Here is a 6,038-nt window from a genome sequence, read left to right on the forward strand (position 1 = left end):
CTTCTAAAAGTTGAGAAATAGATCAAAACGGTCTTTCCAGTAACTGACACTTTAGTCATATAGATGCTTTTTATGTGTCAGATTTATTAATAAAGAAGGTCCATGGGAATGAGAGAAGGAAATCTTGAGGATGTGACTGTCAGTTTTTGATATGTCAGGTATAATTTTGTAGCTGTGATTTTTGGATTGCAGTACACACGCAGCATTGTACTGATGTTTGTGTACCTCTTTGTACTCATCATTTGTGATGACTGGAAAAGAAGATAAGGCGGAGATGTTTTGATACAGGATTGAAACTTGAAACTACAGTCCTTCAATTTGAACAGTATTCCTGTTTCATCTTTCTTTTCATGTTACCTTTTTAACTTTTGCCACTGATGTAAAAGGGGGAAAAAAAAAGAAAATTTGAAAAGATGCCAGGTGTTGGTTCTTATCTGGGTGAAGGATCACAGAAGTAGAGGATAAAATATAGTTTGTAGCTTGTCACAGCAGCAGACTTATGAAGATCAAACACTTGTCAACAACAACTGTTTGTCCTCCTATGGCTATCATAGAATTATTAAGACAGTGACATCTCTTCCTAGTTGGTGCATTTTGCCAAGATTGTAGCATATAATGCTCCAATTAGTTTAACAGAGTATATTCTGCTGTGATGAATACAGTCTTCCTTAATTGCTTTTGGCAGCTTCCTGAAATAAAGGAATATCATATCATCTACAATGTGTTGGTCACAGGGAAATTCAGAATGGTATGATCTCTTTTAAGTCATCAAAAATAACACAAAAACAGGGATTTCCAAAAATTGAGCTAAAGCAGTTTATTTTTCATGATATATGAACTGAGAATACAACAAAACTGAAAAGAAAGTATTGGGCCAAACTTTTTTTCCTTTTTTTTTTTTTTTTTAGTTACAATCTTAGTTTGCTTGTCAAATAAACAATTTGATTTTCCTCCATTGATGTGCATGAATAGACCAGCTGCTTGTGTGTTAAATTTTTGCATTGTACCATGCAATTCTTTGTGAAAATTTTCATCTTTGACCAGAGATCAAGAATAAGTGACTATTTATTTTCCACAAACTTACTATTTTTTTTCTTTTTGACTCCTGCAGATCTTAGTCCTCCACCATGAGTGTCTAAAGTCCTGGTCCATATTCAATTCAGCTTATTTCTGTGAAGCTTATCTTTGTGAGTTCTTCGAGCCACTAGTGCCTTCCAGAGTTTGCAGTGACTGGTGCATTGCTGCATTTCTTGCAGCTCTATCCAGGTTAGCCACTTTTAGCAGTAATTACCTTCAGTAGCTACATGAGGTCCTAAAGAACCTAAGAGGTTGGAAAAAATTTAGAGTCACCATGGGAGCCAAAAGGAATGGGAATACAAAACAAGGAAGAAAATTTGAGGAAGAAAGTCTTGGATAGAGATGTGAAGCCATTAAAACAGAAACATGAGATTTTAGGTGAAAAATATATTTCTTTAATACCTTCAGGGATGTTGTGATTTTAATTTTCAAATGAGTTTTGTATTTCTATACATGCCAAACAAAACCACTTGAAAAAACCAAGTTAAACATCATAAAATTTTGTGCATATAAGCTAATAAAATGACATCATATTTATAAAGAGCTCTTTACAAATTGTGACTTAATCTATGTACCTATTGTAACTTCACATAAGTCTAAATTTGTCCAGAGGGTTCTAATTAATGGACAATTCTCAGGAATAAGAAAACATTGACCAGTCAAAAGATAAAGGCCACAACTTAACCTATCCAGTTATTTTGCTGGATTTAAAAAAGAACTCAGTATAATCTTCTCAAGGGACTTATTCCTATTAGCATTTATTTGTTATGTTCAACTTTTCTGAAAATAAAACTGACATGTATCACTAAAGGCTTATACCACAATATAACTTTCCTAACCACGACTTCTAAATATTCTCCTCTGCAAAAATTACCACTTTCAATACCTTTAAGGTGTTTCTTCTGGTATTCATTTCCATATTTTAAAAGATATATTTCTTGATTTTAAAATTATAGAAATATATTGACTTTCTGTCTTAGAATTACAGGAGCTACCTTCTCTTATATTCCTTACTTCTTACTTCCTCTCAATCTCAATATAATTATAATTTTCTGGTTAAGGTAATAGTGGATGTTTAATAGAAACACTATTACATAAATATTTTTCACTTTGGGGCCAAAGGGTGCATTATGATTGTAATTCCTTTCTGATAAAGCCTTTTGTTTTCCCAGGATTTAATATTGCCTCATTTTTTCTTGGCTTATTTTTCTGTAAGTATTTTTCATTTATATTTTTCTATGGAACATTTTTCAAAATAAATTGATTAAAATAAATACTCCAAAATATATGTCAAAGGCCTATCAGTGTTTTTTTCTAACTTTTGAAACACAGTTCTAAGCAGTTTTCACCCTCTCCCCCATCAGCCCTTCCTCTCTTGCTCTAATCTTTACTCTCTCTTGGTGGTACACAGCTGACATACTGGTTCTTACCTTTGTTGGTGTCCTGTATTTGAACGTTTGATTCTTGAATCATCCTCCTTGCTTTTTTTTCACTGGAGTTCCTTATTTTTTTCCAGAAAAGAATTCTCTATCTCTTGAGGGTAGGGGTGAGTAGGTGTAAGACTGGCTGTGGGCACCTTGGGGGTGTAGAGGGGAGAGAAGTGTGGTTTTCCATGCTTCATGCACATCTTCCCCAGCCCTGTCGTCTCTACCTATCCTGGACTCCATGAAATTTCTGGTGCTTTCCCCTCCATACCCCCAAACTCTAAACCTCTGGTCTTTGAAGGAAAGGTCATTAGGGGAGAAGTAGCCTGAAGGTGTATGGTAGGCAGCCCCTTTTCCTCTAAACATTGATGTAAGCCTGCTTTCATATTTCTGTGCCTGGTACTAGGCTTTAAGAACTTTTCTGGGCACTTTATTAAGTAAAAGATTTCAGTTGTCTCAAAAGTTATACTTCTTTTTTTTTTTTTTCATGAGATAATTTGAGTTGCATTTTGAGGTAAAACTTTATTGAAAGCTTTATAGCTGACCAGGTGTATTAAACTAAATACTTTTCCTTCATCTACTAATTTTGTAATTTTGTTAAAGAAAAGAGAGCTTTAGTTTTTTTGAGTGACTTTCCCCCCTTAGAAAATCCCATGCTGCTTATTGCTCTTGTTTCTATTATCCCATGGAGGCTGTGGAGTTTTTTCCTCTCCAGGGTCTCACAATAGACTTTTAAAATTGTAATTATCATGGCAAATCTTTTTGTTCTGACAAATAAAACCTACGTGTTTTATTTTATCCCATTTTCTGGAACTACCTAGTTGAGCCTAAGTTTTCATAAGTAATCACTAGTCTTTTTCAATCTTGGGGGTGTATTTCTTTAGACCCTATAATGCACATAGTGTAAAACCATTTAAAGTTATGTTAAATTTTTCTTAGAAATACTATTTCAAATAATCATGCAGAGAAAAAAAAGTGAAAATGACTATTTATTAATACATCAACCAAAGACCTCAATGAGAGCTGTTAAACTGTTGAGAAATAGGAAAGTTTAAGCAAAGAAACTTGGATTATTTAGCCAAGGGAGAAATCTAACAATATCTACAGGTCAAAGACAATGTAGAAAAATAGCAATCCATTGTTTTGTACATCTAGAGAACACAGAATAGGAATTACATATAAAGTGAACTGTGAAAGTTGTGAAATTTATAAGATGCCCTAATATAACTTTCACCAATACTTCAGGAAACTTTTAAAAGGAATAAAGAGCATGATGGATATTCTATAAAAGCCCTGATTTCACCACTATGTGATCTATGCATGTAATAAAATTACACTTGTACACTATAAATTTATACAAATAAAGGGAATAAACATATTGGTTAAGGAAAACTGGGCACTTAGGTAAAAACACATGAATCATAAAAACAATTTCTACAACTAAATTATCCTAAGAATCCCTGTAAAAACATAAAAACTTTCAGAGCTATCAAATTCAGACTAACTACTAAAGGGTCCAACTAATTCAATTGGTTTGACAAAAATATTGCATAATATTCATCTCCACTTTTTAATAATACAAAAAACCACCTAGGAAAACAAAAACAAGTGTGTGTGTGTATGTGTGTGTGTGTGCATACTCATGTATGTCCACTGTTCAAGGGACCCCTCCAGAGGCAGAAAATAGCTTATATTGCGGTTCAGAGACTCTCGTCTCCAAATGTCTGTTGTCTTTCTGAAACTGTCTTTCTACCCTAGTAACTTCTGATAGCATTGGGCATGCTATTGCTCTAGTTTTCAGTAGAGTTGCCATCATGCCAGAGGGCTCCAAGTACACCAGAATGATTATATATCAGAGCAAAGGTTGACACGGATTTACTGCTCCCCCCCATCCCCCCCCCCATATTTATCCCAGGACAGTTTTTATTTAACTTTTCAACCTCCAATTGTCTCTTTATTCAATCCTTTTTTCTTTTTAATTTTTCTATTTTGGGTGCCTTGTAGAACCTAGGAGAAACTGAATACAAATTGGAGTTTTAAAAATAGTAAGAATGTATGTGTCTGTATATACTTTGCTCTCTGTCTATTTTGTATATTAGAAGCTGCCTCATGAGAATTTGCATTTATCTTGTCAAACTTGATAATCAGCACTAATCATTACTTAATCTGATAATAAATATGGGGCTTTACCTGTGGGGGGAGAGTTGCTTGGGACGGGTTGAGGGCAGATAACTTACTTGTTAGCATATCAGTCTTTAAGGAGAAATACAGGACCTAATGCTGAAGGCTGCATATCATGTGGAAATCCGGACTTCAGGATGGATGCAGTTACTCGTAACAAGTATGACTTTTGAACTATGTCCTGTAGAAAAGAGTGAGTATATTTCATATAAAATGAATGTGTGTGGGGGAGAAGGAGATATAGACATATACAAACACAAATCTACATACACATTTATATACACAAATGTATGTCAAATATTAATAGTCAAAAGGGTGGCCTTACAGATGCTGAATTGGAGAGTCAAACACCATTAACAATCTCCTCCTTTCTTTTCTTCTTATAGAATACAGCCTGGAAACCTGGTCTCTTTTGCCATTAGGAGAGGCCACATGAGAGAGCTTTGTACAAGGAAAGACAAGTAGAAAGTCTTGCAAAATGCTTCCCTCTTTTTCATGCTCAGAGAGCAGAGTGGGGAAATTGGGACTTGGGTCACCAAGCCAAATGACAGGCTAAGAACAGTGGAGCAAAAAATGGAAAAAGTCTCACCGATGGCCTTGCTGAGTTTCTGTTGCCAGCCTTGGACTTACTTCCCTTAGACTTTTGTTGCATGCTACATTTATACCTCTTCTTGTTTAAGCCAGGATGGCAGGAGTTCAGAGTATTTTATTATACACACAGCTCTGCTATAAGAGTTAAGTAATAAAATGATTCAAGGTTAAATAATTCCAAGAAGACCTTGAATAATCAATGTAGTTATGTCATAGTCCATTTTTGTTGCTTATAATATCATACCTAAAATGGGTAGTTTACAAAGGAAAATAATTTTTTTCTTACAGTTATGGAGTCTGAGAATTCCAAGGTTGAGGGACCACATATGGTGAGGGACTTCTTACTTGTGGGGATTCTCTGCAGAGTACCAAGGGAGCATAGGGCATTACATGGCAAAGAGGTTGAGTGTGTTAACTCAGGTCTCATTTTTTTCCTTTTATAATAGCACTCCTGTAATACCCTATTAATCCATAAATCCATGAATGGATTGATCTATTCATGAGAGCAGAGCCCTCATGACCCAATCACTTCTTAAAGGCCCCACCTCTCAATATCACCACATTGGGAGTTACATTTCAATGTGGGTTTTGGAAGGGATAAATATAACTATGGCAACTTACATACATATACAAAGTTATATTTTTAAAGCAGATACCTTATATCCTTCATAAATTCTCCAAGGGTAGATATAGTATGTAAGACTTCTCAGTGTGTTTAGTCATGGTACCTCCTACTTTCCCCAAATTATTTTAGCAGTTTGATTG

At 34.8% G+C, this 6,038-nt stretch overlaps 1 long non-coding RNA gene across 1 annotated transcript; it reads right to left on the reverse strand.

Annotated features, from left to right (window-relative positions):
- Positions 1 to 953: 953 nt before the first annotated feature.
- Positions 954 to 5,144, reverse strand: LOC142872870 (uncharacterized). Its single transcript, XR_012920963.1, has 4 exons — positions 5,008 to 5,144; positions 4,739 to 4,863; positions 2,508 to 2,653; positions 954 to 1,321 (listed from the first exon to the last, which is right to left on the reverse strand). It is a non-coding gene; the product is annotated as an uncharacterized LOC142872870 (long non-coding RNA).
- Positions 5,145 to 6,038: the final 894 nt, after the last annotated feature.

This window comes from Microcebus murinus, chromosome 9, assembly GCF_040939455.1.
Source record: "Microcebus murinus isolate Inina chromosome 9, M.murinus_Inina_mat1.0, whole genome shotgun sequence".
In the NCBI taxonomy this organism is placed as follows: Eukaryota; Metazoa; Chordata; class Mammalia; order Primates; family Cheirogaleidae; genus Microcebus; species Microcebus murinus.